This window comes from Camelus bactrianus, chromosome 2, assembly GCF_048773025.1.
Source record: "Camelus bactrianus isolate YW-2024 breed Bactrian camel chromosome 2, ASM4877302v1, whole genome shotgun sequence".
NCBI lineage: Eukaryota > Metazoa > Chordata > Mammalia > Artiodactyla > Camelidae > Camelus > Camelus bactrianus.
Genome location: NC_133540.1, coordinates 2161278 through 2182000, shown reverse-complemented (window position 1 = coordinate 2182000; position 20723 = coordinate 2161278).

The window sequence follows — 20723 nt, the reverse complement described above, 5'->3', positions numbered from 1 at the left end:
CTGGGAGGGACTCGGGGAAGACACTCGAAGGGTTCCTAGGAGATCCCGTGTGCTGCAGACAGAAGAAGGAACCCCCCCACACTCAGAAATCCGGAACACGGGTGACTGTGAGGGGGAGGTTCAGAGCCGCACTCCACGCAGCTGCCTGGTGTCACAGGTGTTCCCTGGCAGGGTGATGTCCGCTAATTACCTCCCCTGTCCATGAGGAGGCACTAGATGCTACCTGCGTTTCCAGCCCAACCCCCGCCTTTCCCTGGCAGCCCGCACTGGGAGGGACTCGGGGAAGACACTCGAAGGGCTCCTAGGAGAACCCGGGTGCTGCAGACAGAAGACGGAACCTCCCCACACTCAGAATTCCGGAATACGGCTGACTGTGTGGGGGAGGTTCGGGGCCGCCCTCCACGCAGCTGCCTGGTGTCACAGGTGTTCCCTGGCAGGGGGTAGTCCGCTAATTACCTCCCCTGTCCATGGGGAGGAACTAGATGCTACCTGCTTTTCCAGCCCAACCCCCGCCTTTCCCCGGCAGCCCGCACTGGGAGGGACTCGGGGAAGACACTCGAAGGGCTCCTAGGAGATCCCGTGTGCTGCAGACAGAAGAAGGAACCCCCCCACACTCAGAAATCCGGAACACGGGTGACTGTGAGGGGGAGGTTCAGAGCCGCCCTCCACGCAGCTGCCTGGTGTCACAGGTGTTCCCTGCCAGGGTGATGTCCGCTAATTACCTCCCCTGTCCATGAGGAGGCACTAGATGCTACCTGCGTTTCCAGCCCAACCCCCGCCTTTCCCCGGCAGCCCGCACTGGGAGGGACTCGGGGAAGACACTCGAAGGGCTCCTAGGAGATCCCGGGTGCTGCAGACAGAAGACGGAACCTCCCCACACTCAGAATTCCGGAACACGGGTGACTGTGTGGGGGAGGTTCGGGGCCGCCCTCCACGCAGCTGCCTGGTGTCACAGGTGTTCCCTGGCAGGGGGAAGTCCGCTAATTATCTCCCTTGTCCATGGGGAGGCACTAGATGCTACCTGCTTTTCCAGCCCAACCCCCGCCTTTCCCCGGCAGCCCGCACTGGGAGGGACTGGGGGAAGACACTCGAATGGCTCCTAGGAGAACCCGGGTGCTGCAGACAGAAGACGGAACCTCCCCACACTCAGAATTCCGGAACACGGCTGACTGTGTGGGGGAGGTTCGGGGCCGCCCTCCACGCAGCTGCCTGGTGTCACAGGTGTTCCCTGGCAGGGCGTAGTCCGCTAATTACCTCCCCTGTCCATGGGGAGGAACTAGATGCTACCTGCTTTTCCAGCCCAACCCCCGTCTTTCCCCGGCAGCCCGCACTGGGAGGGACTCGGGGAAGACACTCGAAGGGCTCCTAGGAGATCCCGTGTGCTGCAGACAGAAGAAGGAACCCCCCCACACTCAGAAATCCGGAACACGGGTGACTGTGAGGGGGAGGTTCAGAGCCGCCCTCCACGCAGCTGCCTGGTGTCACAGGTGTTCCCTGGCAGGGTGATGTCCGCTAATTACCTCCCCTGTCCATGAGGAGGCACTAGATGCTACCTGCGTTTCCAGCCCAACCCCCGCCTTTCCCCGGCAGCCCGCACTGGGAGGGACTCGGGGAAGACACTCGAAGGGCTCCTAGGAGATCCCGGGTGCTGCAGACAGAAGACGGAACCTCCCCACACTCAGAATTCCGGAACACGGGTGACTGTGTGGGGGAGGTTCGGGGCCGCCCTCCACGCAGCTGCCTGGTGTCACAGGTGTTCCCTGGCAGGGGGAAGTCCGCTAATTATCTCCCTTGTCCATGGGGAGGCACTAGATGCTACCTGCTTTTCCAGCCCAACCCCCGCCTTTCCCCGGCAGCCCGCACTGGGAGGGACTGGGGGAAGACACTCGAATGGCTCCTAGGAGAACCCGGGTGCTGCAGACAGAAGACGGAACCTCCCCACACTCAGAATTCCGGAACACGGATGACTGTGTTGGGGAGGTTTAGGGCCGCCCCACACGCAGCTTCCTGGTGTCACAGGTGTTCCCTCGCAAGGCGAAGTCCGCTAATTACCTCCCCTGTCCATGGGGAGGAACTAGATGCTACCTGCTTTTCCAGCCCAACCCCCGCCTTTCCCCGGCAGCCCGCACTGGGAGGGACTCGGGGAAGACACTCGAAGGGCTCCTAGGAGATCCCGTGTGCTGCAGACAGAAGAAGGAACCCCCCCACACTCAGAAATCCGGAACAAGGGTGACTGTGAGGGGGAGGTTCAGAGCCGCCCTCCACGCAGCTGCCTGGTGTCACAGGTGTTCCCTGGCAGGGTGATGTCCGCTAATTACCTCCCCTGTCCATGAGGAGGCACTAGATGCTACCTGCGTTTCCAGCCCAACCCCCGCCTTTCCCCGGCAGCCCGCACTGGGAGGGACTCGGGGAAGACACTCGAAGGGCTCCTAGGAGAACCCGGGTGCTGCAGACAGAAGACGGAACCTCCCCACACTCAGAATTCCGGAATACGGCTGACTGTGTGGGGGAGGTTCGGGGCCGCCCTCCACGCAGCTGCCTGGTGTCACAGGTGTTCCCTGGCAGGGCGTAGTCCGCTAATTACCTCCCCTGTCCATGGGGAGGAACTAGATGCTACCTGCTTTTCCAGCCCAACCCCCGCCTTTCCCCGGCAGCCCGCACTGGGAGGGACTCGGGGAAGACACTCGAAGGGCTCCTAGGAGATCCCGTGTGCTGCAGACAGAAGAAGGAACCCCCCCACACTCAGAAATCCGGAACACGGGTGACTGTGAGGGGGAGGTTCAGAGCCGCCCTCCACGCAGCTGCCTGGTGTCACAGGTGTTCCCTGCCAGGGTGATGTCCGCTAATTACCTCCCATGTCCATGAGGAGGCACTAGATGCTACCTGCGTTTCCAGCCCAACCCCCGCCTTTCCCCGGCAGCCCGCACTGGGAGGGACTCGGGGAAGACACTCGAAGGGCTCCTAGGAGATCCCGGGTGCTGCAGACAGAAGACGGAACCTCCCCACACTCAGAATTCCGGAACACGGCTGACTGTGTGGGGGAGGTTCGGGGCCGCCCTCCACGCAGCTGCCTGGTGTCACAGGTGTTCCCTGGCAGGGGGAAGTCCGCTAATTATCTCCCTTGTCCATGGGGAGGCACTAGATGCTACCTGCTTTTCCAGCCCAACCCCCGCCTTTCCCCGGCAGCCCGCACTGGGAGGGACTGGGGGAAGACACTCGAATGGCTCCTAGGAGAACCCGGGTGCTGCAGACAGAAGACGGAACCTCCCCACACTCAGAATTCCGGAACACGGCTGACTGTGTGGGGGAGGTTCGGGGCCGCCCTCCACGCAGCTGCCTGGTGTCACAGGTGTTCCCTGGCAGGGCGTAGTCCGCTAATTACCTCCCCTGTCCATGGGGAGGAACTAGATGCTACCTGCTTTTCCAGCCCAACCCCCGCCTTTCCCCGGCAGCCCGCACTGGGAGGGACTCGGGGAAGACACTCGAAGGGCTCCTAGGAGATCCCGTGTGCAGCAGACAGAAGAAGGAACCCCCCCACACTCAGAAATCAGGAACAAGGGTGACTGTGAGGGGGAGGTTCAGAGCCGCCATCCACGCAGCTGCCTGGTGTCACAGGTGTTCCCTGGCAGGGTGATGTCCGCTAATTACCTCCCCTGTCCATGAGGAGGCACTAGATGCTACCTGCGTTTCCAGCCAAACCCCCGCCTTTCCCCGGCAGCCCGCACTGGGAGGGACTCGGGGAAGACACTCGAAGGGCTCCTAGGAGATCCCGGGTGCTGCAGACAGAAGACGGAACCTCCCCACACTCAGAATTCCGGAACACGGCTGACTGTGTGGGGGAGGTTCGGGGCCGCCCTCCACGCAGCTGCCTTGTGTCACAGGTGTTCCCTCGCAAGGGGAAGTCCGCTAATTACCTCCCTGGTCCATGGGGAGGCACTAGATGCTACCTGCGTTTCCAGCCAAACCCCCGCCTTTCCCCGGCAGCCCGCACTAGGAGGGACTCGGGGAAGACACTCGAAGGGCTCCTAGGAGAACCCGGGTGCTGCAGACAGAAGACGGAACCTCCCCACACTCAGAATTCCGGAACACGGATGACTGTGTGGGGGAGGTTTAGGGCCGCCCCACACGCAGCTTCCTGGTGTCACAGGTGTTCCCTCGCAAAGGGAAGTCCGCTAATTACCTCCCCTGTCCATGGGGAGGAACTAGATGCTACCTGCGTTTAAAGCCAAACCCCTGCCTTTCCCCGGCAGCCCGCACTGGGAGGGACTCGGGGAAGACACTCGAAGGGCTCCTAGGAGATCCCGTGTGCTGCAGACAGAAGAAGGAACCCCCCCACACTCAGAAATCCGGAACAAGGGTGACTGTGAGGGGGAGGTTCGGGGCCGCCCTCCACGCAGCTGCCTGGTGTCACAGGTGTTCCCTGGCAGGGGGTAGTCCGCTAATTACCTCCCCAGTCCATGGGGAGGCACTAGATTCTACCTGCGTTTCCAGCACAACCCCCTCCTTTCCCCGGCAGCCCGCACTGGGAGGGACTGGGGGAAGACACTCGAAGGGCTCCTAGGAGATCCCGTGTGCTGCAGACAGAAGAAGCAACCCCCCCACACTCAGAATTCCGGAACACGGGTGACTGTGTGGGGGAGGTTCGGGGCCGCCCTCCACGCAGCTGCCTGGTGTCACAGGTGTTCCCTCGCAAGGGGAATTCCGCTAACTACCTCCCCTCTCCATGGGGAGGCACTAGATGCTACCTGCGTTTCCAGCCAAACCCCCGCCATTCCCCGGCAGCCCGCACTGGGAGGGACTCGGGGAAGACACTCGAATGGCTCCTAGGAGAACCCGGGTGCTGCAGACAGAAGACGGAACCTCCCCACACTCAGAATTCCGGAACACGGATGACTGTGTTGGGGAGGTTTAGGGCCGCCCCACACGCAGCTTCCTGGTGTCACAGGTGTTCCCTCGCAAGGCGAAGTCCGCTAATTACCTCCCCTGTCCATGGGGAGGAACTAGATGCTACCTGCGTTTCCAGCCAAACCCCTGCCTTTCCCCGGCAGCCCGCACTGGGAGGGACTCGGGGAAGACACTCGAAGGGCTCCTAGGAGATCCCGTGTGCTGCAGACAGAAGAAGGAACCCCCCCACACTCAGAAATCCGGAACAAGGGTGACTGTGAGGGGGAGGTTCGGGGCCGCCCTCCACGCAGCTGCCTGGTGTCACAGGTGTTCCCTGGCAGGGGGTAGTCCGCTAATTACCTCCCCAGTCCATGGGGAGGCACTAGATGCTACCTGCGTTTCCAGCCCAACCCCCGCCTTTCCCCGGCAGCCCGCACTGGGAGGGACTCGGGGAAGACACTCGAAGGGCTCCTAGGAGATCCCGGGTGCTGCAGACAGAAGACGGAACCTCCCCACACTCAGAATTCCGGAACACGGGTGACTGTGTGGGGGAGGTTCGGGGCCGCTCTCCACGCAGCTGCCTGGTGTCACAGGTGTTCCCTGGCAGGGGGAAGTCCGCTAATTATCTCCCTTGTCCATGGGGAGGCACTAGATGCTACCTGCTTTTCCAGCCCAACCCCCGCCTTTCCCCGGCAGCCCGCACTGGGAGGGACTGGGGGAAGACACTCGAATGGCTCCTAGGAGAACCCGGGTGCTGCAGACAGAAGACGGAACCTCCCCACACTCAGAATTCCGGAACACGGATGACAGTTGGGGGAGGTTTAGGGCCGCCCCACACGCAGCTTCCTGGTGTCACAGGTGTTCCCTCACAAGGGGAAGTCCGCTAATATCCTCCCCTTTCCATGGGGAGGAACTAGATGCTACCTGCGTTTCCAGCCAAACCCCTGCCTTTCCCCGGCAGCCCGCACTGGGAGGGACTCGGGGAAGACACTCGAAGGGCTCCTAGGAGATCCCGTGTGCTGCAGACAGAAGAAGGAACCCCCCCACACTCAGAAATCCGGAACAAGGGTGACTGTGAGGGGGAGGTTCGGGGCCGCCCTCCACGCAGCTGCCTGGTGTCACAGGTGTTCCCTGGCAGGGGGTAGTCCGCTAATTACCTCCCCAGTCCATGGGGAGGCACTAGATTCTACCTGCGTTTCCAGCACAACCCCCTCCTTTCCCCGGCAGCCCGCACTGGGAGGGACTGGGGGAAGACACTCGAAGGGCTCCTAGGAGATCCCGTGTGCTGCAGACAGAAGAAGCAACCCCCCCACACTCAGAATTCCGGAACACGGGTGACTGTGTGGGGGAGGTTCGGGGCCGCCCTCCACGCAGCTGCCTGGTGTCACAGGTGTTCCCTCGCAAGGGGAATTCCGCTAATTACCTCCCCTCTCCATGGGGAGGCACTAGATGCTACCTGCGTTTCCAGCCAAACCCCCGCCTTTCCCCGGCAGCCCGCACTGGGAGGGACTCGGGGAAGACACTCGAAGGGCTCCTAGGAGAACCCGGGTGCTGCAGACAGAAGACGGAACCTCCCCACACTCAGAATTCCGGAATACGGATGACTGTGTTGGGGAGGTTTAGGGCCGCCCCCCACGCAGCTTCCTGGTGTCACAGGTGTTCCCTCGCAAGGGGAAGTCCGCTAATTACCTCCCCTGTCCATGGGGAGGAACTAGATGCTACCTGCTTTTCCAGCCCAACCCCCGCCTTTCCCCGGCAGCCCGCACTGGGAGGGACTCGGGGAAGACACTCGAAGGGCTCCTAGGAGATCCCGTGTGCTGCAGACAGAAGAAGGAACCCCCCCACACTCAGAAATCCGGAACACGGGTGACTGTGAGGGGGAGGTTCAGAGCCGCCCTCCACGCAGCTGCCTGGTGTCACAGGTATTCCCTGGCAGGTTGATGTCCGCTAATTACCTCCCCTGTCCATGAGGAGGCACTAGATGCTACCTGCGTTTCCAGCCCAACCCCCGCCTTTCCCCGGCAGCCCGCACTGTGAGGGACTCGGGGAAGACACTCGAAGGGCTCCTAGGAGATCCCGGGTGCTGCAGACAGAAGACGGAACCTCCCCACACTCAGAATTCCGGAACACGGGTGACTGTGTGGGGGAGGTTCGGGGCCGCCCTCCACGCAGCTGCCTGGTGTCACAGGTGTTCCCTGGCAGGGGGAAGTCCGCTAATTATCTCCTTTGTCCATGGGGAGGCACTAGATGCTACCTGCTTTTCCAGCCCAACCCCCGCCTTTCCCCGGCAGCCCGCACTGGGAGGGACTGGGGGAAGACACTCGAATGGCTCCTAGGAGAACCCGGGTGCTGCAGACAGAAGACGGAACCTCCCCACACTCAGAAATCCGGAACACGGGTGACTGTGAGTGGGAGGTTCAGAGCCGCCCTCCACGCAGCTGCCTGGTGTCACAGGTGTTCCCTGGCAGGGTGATGTCCGCTAATTACCTCCCCTGTCCATGAGGAGGCACTAGATGCTACCTGCGTTTCCAGTCCAACCCCCGCCTTTCCCCGGCAGCCCGCACTGGGAGGGACTCGGGGAAGACACTCGAAGGGCTCCTAGGAGAACCCGGTTGCTGCAGACAGAAGACGGAACCTCCCCACACTCAGAATTCCAGAATACGGCTGACTGTGTGGGGGAGGTTCGGGGCCGCCCTCCACGCAGCTGCCTGGTGTCACAGGTGTTCCCTGGCAGGGGGTAGTCCGCTAATTACCTCCCCTGTCCATGGGGAGGCACTAGATGCTACCTGCGTTTCCAGCCCAACCCCTGCCTTTCCCCGGCCGCCCGCACAGGGAGGGACTCGGGGAACACACTCGAAGGGCTCCTAGGAGAACCCGGGTGCTGCAGACAGAAGACGGAACCTCCCCACACTCAGAATTCCGGAACACGGATGACTGTGTGGGGGAGGTTTAGGGCCGCCCCCCACGCAGCTTCCTGGTGTCACAGGTGTTCCCTCGCAAGGGGAAGTCCGCTAATTACCTCCCCTGTCCATGGGGAGGCACTAGATGCTACCTGCGTTTCCAGCCAAACCCCCGACTTTCCCCGGCAGCCCGCACTGGGAGGGACTCGGGGAAGACACTCGAAGGGCTCCTAGGAGAACCCGGGTGCTGCAGATAGAAGACGGAACCTCCCCACACTCAGAATTCTGGAACACGGCTGACTGTGTGGGGGAGGTTCGGGGCCGCCCTCCACGCAGCTGCCTGGTGTCACAGGTGTTCCCTGGCAGGGGGAAGTCCGCTAATTATCTCCCTTGTCCATGGGGAGGCACTAGATGCTACCTGCTTTTCTAGCCCAACCCCCGCCTTTCCCCGGCAGCCCGCACTGGGAGGGACTGGGGGAAGACACTCGAATGGCTCCTAGGAGAACCCGGGTGCTGCAGACAGAAGACGGAACCTCCCCACACTCAGAATTCCGGAACACGGCTGACTGTGTGGGGGAGGTTCGGGGCCGCCCTCCACGCAGCTGCCTGGTGTCACAGGTGTTCCCTGGCAGGGCGTAGTCCGCTAATTACCTCCCCTGTCCATGGGGAGGGACTAGATGCTACCTGCTTTTCCAGCCCAACCCCCGCATTTCCCCGGCAGCCCGCACTGGGAGGGACTCGGGGAAGACACTCGAAGGGCTCCTAGGAGATCCCGTGTGCTGCAGACAGAAGACGGAACCTCCCCACACTCAGAATTCCGGAACACGGGTGACTGTGTGGGGGAGGTTCGTGGCCGCCCTACACGCAGCTGCCTGGTGTCACAGGTGTTCCCTGGCAGGGGGATGTCCGCTAATTACTTCCCCTGTCCAGGGGGAGGCACTAGATGCTACCTGCTTTTCCAGCCCAACCCCCGCCTTTCCCCGGCAGCCCGCACTGGGAGGGACTCGGGGAAGACACTCGAAGGGCTCCTAGGAGATCCCGGGTGCTGCAGACAGAAGACGGAACCTCCCCACACTCAGAATTCCGGAACACGGGTGACTGTGTGGGGGAGGTTCGGGGCCGCCCTCCACGCAGCTGCCTGGTGTCACAGGTGTTCCCTGGCAGGGGGAAGTCCGCTAATTATCTCCCTTGTCCATGGGGAGGCACTAGATGCTACCTGCTTTTCCAGCCCAACCCCCGCCTTTCCCCGGCAGCCCGCACTGGGAGGGACTCGGGGAAGACACTCGAAGGGCTCCTAGGAGATCCCGTGTGCTGCAGACAGAAGAAGGAACCCCCCCACACTCAGAAATCCGGAACACGGGTGACTGTGAGGGGGAGGTTCAGAGCCGCACTCCACGCAGCTGCCTGGTGTCACAGGTGTTCCCTGGCAGGGTGATGTCCGCTAATTACCTCCCCTGTCCATGGGGAGGCACTAGATGCTACCTGCGTTTCCAGCCCAACCCCCGCCTTTCCCCGGCAGCCCGCACTGGGAGGGACTCGGGGAAGACACTCGAAGGGCTCCTAGGAGATCCCGTGTGCTGCAGACAGAAGAAGGAACCCCCCCACACTCAGAAATCCGGAACACGGGTGACTGTGAGGGGGAGGTTCAGAGCCGCCCTCCACGCAGCTGCCTGGTGTCACAGGTGTTCCCTGCCAGGGTGATGTCCGCTAATTACCTCCCCTGTCCATGAGGAGGCACTAGATGCTACCTGCGTTTCCAGCCCAACCCCCGCCTTTCCCCGGCAGCCCGCACTGGGAGGGACTCGGGGAAGACACTCGAAGGGCTCCTAGGAGATCCCGGGTGCTGCAGACAGAAGACGGAACCTCCCCACACTCAGAATTCCGGAACACGGGTGACTGTGTGGGGGAGGTTCGGGGCCGCCCTCCACGCAGCTGCCTGGTGTCACAGGTGTTCCCTGGCAGGGGGAAGTCCGCTAATTATCTCCCTTGTCCATGGGGAGGCACTAGATGCTACCTGCTTTTCCAGCCCAACCCCCGCCTTTCCCCGGCAGCCCGCACTGGGAGGGACTGGGGGAAGACACTCGAATGGCTCCTAGGAGAACCCGGGTGCTGCAGACAGAAGACGGAACCTCCCCACACTCAGAATTCCGGAACACGGCTGACTGTGTGGGGGAGGTTCGGGGCCGCCCTCCACGCAGCTGCCTGGTGTCACAGGTGTTCCCTGGCAGGGCGTAGTCCGCTAATTACCTCCCCTGTCCATGGGGAGGAACTAGATGCTACCTGCTTTTCCAGCCCAACCCCCGCCTTTCCCCGGCAGCCCGCACTGGGAGGGACTCGGGGAAGACACTCGAAGGGCTCCTAGGAGATCCCGTGTGCTGCAGACAGAAGAAGGAACCCCCCCACACTCAGAAATCCGGAACACGGGTGACTGTGAGGGGGAGGTTCAGAGCCGCCCTCCACGCAGCTGCCTGGTGTCACAGGTGTTCCCTGGCAGGGTGATGTCCGCTAATTACCTCCCCTGTCCATGAGGAGGCACTAGATGCTACCTGCGTTTCCAGCCCAACCCCCGCCTTTCCCCGGCAGCCCGCACTGGGAGGGACTCGGGGAAGACACTCGAAGGGCTCCTAGGAGATCCCGGGTGCTGCAGACAGAAGACGGAACCTCCCCACACTCAGAATTCCGGAACACGGGTGACTGTGTGGGGGAGGTTCGGGGCCGCCCTCCACGCAGCTGCCTGGTGTCACAGGTGTTCCCTGGCAGGGGGAAGTCCGCTAATTATCTCCCTTGTCCATGGGGAGGCACTAGATGCTACCTGCTTTTCCAGCCCAACCCCCGCCTTTCCCCGGCAGCCCGCACTGGGAGGGACTGGGGGAAGACACTCGAATGGCTCCTAGGAGAACCCGGGTGCTGCAGACAGAAGACGGAACCTCCCCACACTCAGAATTCCGGAACACGGATGACTGTGTTGGGGAGGTTTAGGGCCGCCCCACACGCAGCTTCCTGGTGTCACAGGTGTTCCCTCGCAAGGCGAAGTCCGCTAATTACCTCCCCTGTCCATGGGGAGGAACTAGATGCTACCTGCGTTTCCAGCCAAACCCCTGCCTTTCCCCGGCAGCCCGCACTGGGAGGGACTCGGGGAAGACACTCGAAGGGCTCCTAGGAGATCCCGTGTGCTGCAGACAGAAGAAGGAACCCCCCCACACTCAGAAATCCGGAACAAGGGTGACTGTGAGGGGGAGGTTCGGGGCCGCCCTCCACGCAGCTGCCTGGTGTCACAGGTGTTCCCTGGCAGGGGGTAGTCCGCTAATTACCTCCCCAGTCCATGGGGAGGCACTAGATGCTACCTGCGTTTCCAGCCCAACCCCCGCCTTTCCCCGGCAGCCCGCACTGGGAGGGACTCGGGGAAGACACTCGAAGGGCTCCTAGGAGATCCCGGGTGCTGCAGACAGAAGACGGAACCTCCCCACACTCAGAATTCCGGAACACGGGTGACTGTGTGGGGGAGGTTCGGGGCCGCCCTCCACGCAGCTGCCTGGTGTCACAGGTGTTCCCTGGCAGGGGGAAGTCCGCTAATTATCTCCCTTGTCCATGGGGAGGCACTAGATGCTACCTGCTTTTCCAGCCCAACCCCCGCCTTTCCCCGGCAGCCCGCACTGGGAGGGACTCGGGGAAGACACTCGAAGGGCTCCTAGGAGATCCCGTGTGCTGCAGACAGAAGAAGGAACCCCCCCACACTCAGAAATCCGGAACACGGGTGACTGTGAGGGGGAGGTTCAGAGCCGCACTCCACGCAGCTGCCTGGTGTCACAGGTGTTCCCTGGCAGGGTGATGTCCGCTAATTACCTCCCCTGTCCATGGGGAGGCACTAGATGCTACCTGCGTTTCCAGCCCAACCCCCGCCTTTCCCCGGCAGCCCGCACTGGGAGGGACTCGGGGAAGACACTCGAAGGGCTCCTAGGAGATCCCGTGTGCTGCAGACAGAAGAAGGAACCCCCCCACACTCAGAAATCCGGAACACGGGTGACTGTGAGGGGGAGGTTCAGAGCCGCCCTCCACGCAGCTGCCTGGTGTCACAGGTGTTCCCTGCCAGGGTGATGTCCGCTAATTACCTCCCCTGTCCATGAGGAGGCACTAGATGCTACCTGCGTTTCCAGCCCAACCCCCGCCTTTCCCCGGCAGCCCGCACTGGGAGGGACTCGGGGAAGACACTCGAAGGGCTCCTAGGAGATCCCGGGTGCTGCAGACAGAAGACGGAACCTCCCCACACTCAGAATTCCGGAACACGGGTGACTGTGTGGGGGAGGTTCGGGGCCGCCCTCCACGCAGCTGCCTGGTGTCACAGGTGTTCCCTGGCAGGGGGAAGTCCGCTAATTATCTCCCTTGTCCATGGGGAGGCACTAGATGCTACCTGCTTTTCCAGCCCAACCCCCGCCTTTCCCCGGCAGCCCGCACTGGGAGGGACTGGGGGAAGACACTCGAATGGCTCCTAGGAGAACCCGGGTGCTGCAGACAGAAGACGGAACCTCCCCACACTCAGAATTCCGGAACACGGCTGACTGTGTGGGGGAGGTTCGGGGCCGCCCTCCACGCAGCTGCCTGGTGTCACAGGTGTTCCCTGGCAGGGCGTAGTCCGCTAATTACCTCCCCTGTCCATGGGGAGGAACTAGATGCTACCTGCTTTTCCAGCCCAACCCCCGCCTTTCCCCGGCAGCCCGCACTGGGAGGGACTCGGGGAAGACACTCGAAGGGCTCCTAGGAGATCCCGTGTGCTGCAGACAGAAGAAGGAACCCCCCCACACTCAGAAATCCGGAACACGGGTGACTGTGAGGGGGAGGTTCAGAGCCGCCCTCCACGCAGCTGCCTGGTGTCACAGGTGTTCCCTGGCAGGGTGATGTCCGCTAATTACCTCCCCTGTCCATGAGGAGGCACTAGATGCTACCTGCGTTTCCAGCCCAACCCCCGCCTTTCCCCGGCAGCCCGCACTGGGAGGGACTCGGGGAAGACACTCGAAGGGCTCCTAGGAGATCCCGGGTGCTGCAGACAGAAGACGGAACCTCCCCACACTCAGAATTCCGGAACACGGGTGACTGTGTGGGGGAGGTTCGGGGCCGCCCTCCACGCAGCTGCCTGGTGTCACAGGTGTTCCCTGGCAGGGGGAAGTCCGCTAATTATCTCCCTTGTCCATGGGGAGGCACTAGATGCTACCTGCTTTTCCAGCCCAACCCCCGCCTTTCCCCGGCAGCCCGCACTGGGAGGGACTGGGGGAAGACACTCGAATGGCTCCTAGGAGAACCCGGGTGCTGCAGACAGAAGACGGAACCTCCCCACACTCAGAATTCCGGAACACGGATGACTGTGTTGGGGAGGTTTAGGGCCGCCCCACACGCAGCTTCCTGGTGTCACAGGTGTTCCCTCGCAAGGCGAAGTCCGCTAATTACCTCCCCTGTCCATGGGGAGGAACTAGATGCTACCTGCGTTTCCAGCCAAACCCCTGCCTTTCCCCGGCAGCCCGCACTGGGAGGGACTCGGGGAAGACACTCGAAGGGCTCCTAGGAGATCCCGTGTGCTGCAGACAGAAGAAGGAACCCCCCCACACTCAGAAATCCGGAACAAGGGTGACTGTGAGGGGGAGGTTCGGGGCCGCCCTCCACGCAGCTGCCTGGTGTCACAGGTGTTCCCTGGCAGGGGGTAGTCCGCTAATTACCTCCCCAGTCCATGGGGAGGCACTAGATGCTACCTGCGTTTCCAGCCCAACCCCCGCCTTTCCCCGGCAGCCCGCACTGGGAGGGACTCGGGGAAGACACTCGAAGGGCTCCTAGGAGATCCCGGGTGCTGCAGACAGAAGACGGAACCTCCCCACACTCAGAATTCCGGAACACGGGTGACTGTGTGGGGGAGGTTCGGGGCCGCTCTCCACGCAGCTGCCTGGTGTCACAGGTGTTCCCTGGCAGGGGGAAGTCCGCTAATTATCTCCCTTGTCCATGGGGAGGCACTAGATGCTACCTGCTTTTCCAGCCCAACCCCCGCCTTTCCCCGGCAGCCCGCACTGGGAGGGACTGGGGGAAGACACTCGAATGGCTCCTAGGAGAACCCGGGTGCTGCAGACAGAAGACGGAACCTCCCCACACTCAGAATTCCGGAACACGGATGACAGTGTGGGGGAGGTTTAGGGCCGCCCCACACGCAGCTTCCTGGTGTCACAGGTGTTCCCTCGCAAGGGGAAGTCCGCTAATATCCTCCCCTTTCCATGGGGAGGAACTAGATGCTACCTGCGTTTCCAGCCAAACCCCTGCCTTTCCCCGGCAGCCCGCACTGGGAGGGACTCGGGGAAGACACTCGAAGGGCTCCTAGGAGATCCCGTGTGCTGCAGACAGAAGAAGGAACCCCCCCACACTCAGAAATCCGGAACAAGGGTGACTGTGAGGGGGAGGTTCGGGGCCGCCCTCCACGCAGCTGCCTGGTGTAACAGGTGTTCCCTGGCAGGGGGTAGTCCGCTAATTACCTCCCCAGTCCATGGGGAGGCACTAGATTCTACCTGCGTTTCCAGCACAACCCCCTCCTTTCCCCGGCAGCCCGCACTGGGAGGGACTGGGGGAAGACACTCGAAGGGCTCCTAGGAGATCCCGTGTGCTGCAGACAGAAGAAGCAACCCCCCCACACTCAGAATTCCGGAACACGGGTGACTGTGTGGGGGAGGTTCGGGGCCGCCCTCCACGCAGCTGCCTGGTGTCACAGGTGTTCCCTGGCAGGGTGATGTCCGCTAATTACCTCCCCTGTCCATGAGGAGGCACTAGATGCTACCTGCGTTTCCAGCCCAACCCCCGCCTTTCCCCGGCAGCCCGCACTGGGAGGGACTCGGGGAAGACACTCGAAGGGCTCCTAGGAGATCCCGGGTGCTGCAGACAGAAGACGGAACCTCCCCACACTCAGAATTCCGGAACACGGGTGACTGTGTGGGGGAGGTTCGGGGCCGCCCTCCACGCAGCTGCCTGGTGTCACAGGTGTTCCCTGGCAGGGGGAAGTCCGCTAATTATCTCCCTTGTCCATGGGGAGGCACTAGATGCTACCTGCTTTTCCAGCCCAACCCCCGCCTTTCCCCGGCAGCCCGCACTGGGAGGGACTGGGGGAAGACACTCGAATGGCTCCTAGGAGAACCCGGGTGCTGCAGACAGAAGACGGAACCTCCCCACACTCAGAATTCCGGAACACGGATGACTGTGTTGGGGAGGTTTAGGGCCGCCCCACACGCAGCTTCCTGGTGTCACAGGTGTTCCCTCGCAAGGCGAAGTCCGCTAATTACCTCCCCTGTCCATGGGGAGGAACTAGATGCTACCTGCGTTTCCAGCCAAACCCCTGCCTTTCCCCGGCAGCCCGCACTGGGAGGGACTCGGGGAAGACACTCGAAGGGCTCCTAGGAGATCCCGTGTGCTGCAGACAGAAGAAGGAACCCCCCCACACTCAGAAATCCGGAACAAGGGTGACTGTGAGGGGGAGGTTCGGGGCCGCCCTCCACGCAGCTGCCTGGTGTCACAGGTGTTCCCTGGCAGGGGGTAGTCCGCTAATTACCTCCCCAGTCCATGGGGAGGCACTAGATGCTACCTGCGTTTCCAGCCCAACCCCCGCCTTTCCCCGGCAGCCCGCACTGGGAGGGACTCGGGGAAGACACTCGAAGGGCTCCTAGGAGATCCCGGGTGCTGCAGACAGAAGACGGAACCTCCCCACACTCAGAATTCCGGAACACGGGTGACTGTGTGGGGGAGGTTCGGGGCCGCCCTCCACGCAGCTGCCTGGTGTCACAGGTGTTCCCTGGCAGGGGGAAGTCCGCTAATTATCTCCCTTGTCCATGGGGAGGCACTAGATGCTACCTGCTTTTCCAGCCCAACCCCCGCCTTTCCCCGGCAGCCCGCACTGGGAGGGACTCGGGGAAGACACTCGAAGGGCTCCTAGGAGATCCCGTGTGCTGCAGACAGAAGAAGGAACCCCCCCACACTCAGAAATCCGGAACACGGGTGACTGTGAGGGGGAGGTTCAGAGCCGCACTCCACGCAGCTGCCTGGTGTCACAGGTGTTCCCTGGCAGGGTGATGTCCGCTAATTACCTCCCCTGTCCATGGGGAGGCACTAGATGCTACCTGCGTTTCCAGCCCAACCCCCGCCTTTCCCCGGCAGCCCGCACTGGGAGGGACTCGGGGAAGACACTCGAAGGGCTCCTAGGAGATCCCGTGTGCTGCAGACAGAAGAAGGAACCCCCCCACACTCAGAAATCCGGAACACGGGTGACTGTGAGGGGGAGGTTCAGAGCCGCCCTCCACGCAGCTGCCTGGTGTCACAGGTGTTCCCTGCCAGGGTGATGTCCGCTAATTACCTCCCCTGTCCATGAGGAGGCACTAGATGCTACCTGCGTTTCCAGCCCAACCCCCGCCTTTCCCCGGCAGCCCGCACTGGGAGGGACTCGGGGAAGACACTCGAAGGGCTCCTAGGAGATCCCGGGTGCTGCAGACAGAAGACGGAACCTCCCCACACTCAGAATTCCGGAACACGGGTGACTGTGTGGGGGAGGTTCGGGGCCGCCCTCCACGCAGCTGCCTGGTGTCACAGGTGTTCCCTGGCAGGGGGAAGTCCGCTAATTATCTCCCTTGTCCATGGGGAGGCACTAGATGCTACCTGCTTTTCCAGCCCAACCCCCGCCTTTCCCCGGCAGCCCGCACTGGGAGGGACTGGGGGAAGACACTCGAATGGCTCCTAGGAGAACCCGGGTGCTGCAGACAGAAGACGGAACCTCCCCACACTCAGAATTCCGGAACACGGCTGACTGTGTGGGGGAGGTTCGGGGCCGCCCTCCACGCAGCTGCCTGGTGTCACAGGTGTTCCCTGGCAGGGCGTAGTCCGCTAATTACCTCCCCTGTCCATGGGGAGGAACTAGATGCTACCTGCTTTTCCAGCCCAACCCCCGCCTTTCCCCGGCAGCCCGCACTGGGAGGGACTCGGGGAAGACACTCGAAGGGCTCCTAGGAGATCCCGTGTGCTGCAGACAGAAGAAGGAACCCCCCCACACTCAGAAATCCGGAACACGGGTGACTGTGAGGGGGAGGTTCAGAGCCGCCCTCCACGCAGCTGCCTGGTGTCACAGGTGTTCCCTGGCAGGGTGATGTCCGCTAATTACCTCCCCTGTCCATGAGGAGGCACTAGATGCTACCTGCGTTTCCAGCCCAACCCCCGCCTTTCCCCGGCAGCCCGCACTGGGAGGGACTCGGGGAAGACACTCGAAGGGCTCCTAGGAGATCCCGGGTGCTGCAGACAGAAGACGGAACCTCCCCACACTCAGAATTCCGGAACACGGGTGACTGTGTGGGGGAGGTTCGGGGCCGCCCTCCACGCAGCTGCCTGGTGTCACAGGTGTTCCCTGGCAGGGGGAAGTCCGCTAATTATCTCCCTTGTCCATGGGGAGGCACTAGATGCTACCTGCTTTTCCAGCCCAACCCCCGCCTTTCCCCGGCAGCCCGCACTGGGAGGGACTGGGGGAAGACACTCGAATGGCTCCTAGGAGAACCCGGGTGCTGCAGACAGAAGACGGAACCTCCCCACACTCAGAATTCCGGAACACGGATGACTGTGTTGGGGAGGTTTAGGGCCGCCCCACACGCAGCTTCCTGGTGTCACAGGTGTTCCCTCGCAAGGCGAAGTCCGCTAATTACCTCCCCTGTCCATGGGGAGGAACTAGATGCTACCTGCGTTTCCAGCCAAACCCCTGCCTTTCCCCGGCAGCCCGCACTGGGAGGGACTCGGGGAAGACACTCGAAGGGCTCCTAGGAGATCCCGTGTGCTGCAGACAGAAGAAGGAACCCCCCCACACTCAGAAATCCGGAACAAGGGTGACTGTGAGGGGGAGGTTCGGGGCCGCCCTCCACGCAGCTGCCTGGTGTCACAGGTGTTCCCTGGCAGGGGGTAGTCCGCTAATTACCTCCCCAGTCCATGGGGAGGCACTAGATGCTACCTGCGTTTCCAGCCCAACCCCCGCCTTTCCCCGGCAGCCCGCACTGGGAGGGACTCGGGGAAGACACTCGAAGGGCTCCTAGGAGATCCCGGGTGCTGCAGACAGAAGACGGAACCTCCCCACACTCAGAATTCCGGAACACGGGTGACTGTGTGGGGGAGGTTCGGGGCCGCTCTCCACGCAGCTGCCTGGTGTCACAGGTGTTCCCTGGCAGGGGGAAGTCCGCTAATTATCTCCCTTGTCCATGGGGAGGCACTAGATGCTACCTGCTTTTCCAGCCCAACCCCCGCCTTTCCCCGGCAGCCCGCACTGGGAGGGACTGGGGGAAGACACTCGAATGGCTCCTAGGAGAACCCGGGTGCTGCAGACAGAAGACGGAACCTCCCCACACTCAGAATTCCGGAACACGGATGACAGTGTGGGGGAGGTTTAGGGCCGCCCCACACGCAGCTTCCTGGTGTCACAGGTGTTCCCTCGCAAGGGGAAGTCCGCTAATATCCTCCCCTTTCCATGGGGAGGAACTAGATGCTACCTGCGTTTCCAGCCAAACCCCTGCCTTTCCCCGGCAGCCCGCACTGGGAGGGACTCGGGGAAGACACTCGAAGGGCTCCTAGGAGATCCCGTGTGCTGCAGACAGAAGAAGGAACCCCCCCACACTCAGAAATCCGGAACAAGGGTGACTGTGAGGGGGAGGTTCGGGGCCGCCCTCCACGCAGCTGCCTGGTGTAACAGGTGTTCCCTGGCAGGGGGTAGTCCGCTAATTACCTCCCCAGTCCATGGGGAGGCACTAGATTCTACCTGCGTTTCCAGCACAACCCCCTCCTTTCCCCGGCAGCCCGCACTGGGAGGGACTGGGGGAAGACACTCGAAGGGCTCCTAGGAGATCCCGTGTGCTGCAGACAGAAGAAGCAACCCCCCCACACTCAGAATTCCGGAACACGGGTGACTGTGTGGGGGAGGTTCGGGGCCGCCCTCCACGCAGCTGCCTGGTGTCACAGGTGTTCCCTCGCAAGGGGAATTCCGCTAATTACCTCCCCTCTCCATGGGGAGGCACTAGATGCTACCTGCGTTTCCAGCCAAACCCCCGCCTTTCCCCGGCAGCCCGCACTGGGAGGGACTCGGGGAAGACACTCGAAGGGCTCTTAGGAGAACCCGGGTGCTGCAGACAGAAGACGGAACCTCCCCACACTCAGAATTCCGGAATACGGATGACTGTGTGGGGGAGGTTTAGGGCCGCCCCCCACGCAGCTTCCTGGTGTCACAGGTGTTCCCTCGCAAGGGGAAGTCCGCTAATTACCTCCCCTGTCCATGGGGAGGAACTAGATGCTACCTGCTTTTCCAGCCCAACCCCCGCCTTTCCCCGGCAGCCCGCACTGGGAGGGACTCGGGGAAGACACTCGAAGGGCTCCTAGGAGATCCCGTGTGCTGCAGACAGAAGAAGGAACCCCCCCACACTCAGAAATCCGGAACACGGGTGACTGTGAGGGGGAGGTTCAGAGCCGCCCTCCACGCAGCTGCCTGGTGTCACAGGTATTCCCTGGCAGGGTGATGTCCGCTAATTACCTCCCCTGTCCATGAGGAGGCACTAGATGCTACCTGCGTTTCCAGCCCAACCCCCGCCTTTCCCCGGCAGCCCGCACTGGGAGGGACTCGGGGAAGACACTCGAAGGGCTCCTAGGAGATCCCGGGTGCTGCAGACAGAAGACGGAACCTCCCCACACTCAGAATTCCGGAACACGGGTGACTGTGTGGGGGAGGTTCGGGGCCGCCCTCCACGCAGCTGCCTGGTGTCACAGGTGTTCCCTGGCAGGGGGAAGTCCGCTAATTATCTCCCTTGTCCATGGGGAGGCACTAGATGCTACCTGCTTTTCCAGCCCAACCCCCGCCTTTCCCCGGCAGCCCGCACTGGGAGGGACTGGGGGAAGACACTCGAATGGCTCCTAGGAGAACCCGGGTGCTGCAGACAGAAGACGGAACCTCCCCACACTCAGAAATCCGGAACACGGGTGACTGTGAGTGGGAGGTTCAGAGCCGCCCTCCACGCAGCTGCCTGGTGTCACAGGTGTTCCCTGGCAGGGTGATGTCCGCTAATTACCTCCCCTGTCCATGAGGAGGCACTAGATGCTACCTGCGTTTCCAGTCCAACCCCCGCCTTTCCCCGGCAGCCCGCACTGGGAGGGACTCGGGGAAGACACTCGAAGGGCTCCTAGGAGAACCCGGGTGCTGCAGACAGAAGACGGAACCTCCACACACTCAGAAATCCGGAACAAGGGTGACTGTGTGGGGAAGTTTAGGGCCGCCCTCCACGCAGCTTCCTGGTGTCACAGGTGTTCCCTCGCAAGGGGAAGTCCGTTAATTACCTCCCCTGTCCAGGGGGAGGCACTAGATGCTACCTGCGTTTCCAGCCCAACCCCCGCCTTTCCCCGGCAGCCCGCACTGGGAGGGACTCGGGGAAGACACTCGAAGGGCTCCTAGGAGATCCCGGGTGCTGCAGACAGAAGACGGAACCTCCCCACACTCAGAATTCCGGAACACGGCCGACTGTGTGGGGGAGGTTTGGGGCCGCCCTCCAAGAAGATGCCTGGTGTCACAGGTGTTCCCTGGCAGGGGGAAGTCCGCTAAATATCTCCCCTGTCCAGGGGGAGGCACTAGATGCTACCTGCTTTTCCAGCCCAACCCCCGCCTTTCCCCGGTAGCCCGCACTGGGAGGGACTCGGGGAAGACACTCGAAGGGCTCCTAGGAGATCCCGGGTGCTGCAGACAGAAGACGGAACCTCCCCACACTCAGAATTCCGGAACACGGCCGACTGTGTGGGGGAGGTTTGGGGCCGCCCTCCACGAAGATGCCTGGTGTCACAGGTGTTCCCTCGCAAGGGGAAGTCCGCTAATTACCTCCCTGGTCCATGGGGAGGCACTAGATGCTACCTGCGTTTCCAGCCAAACCC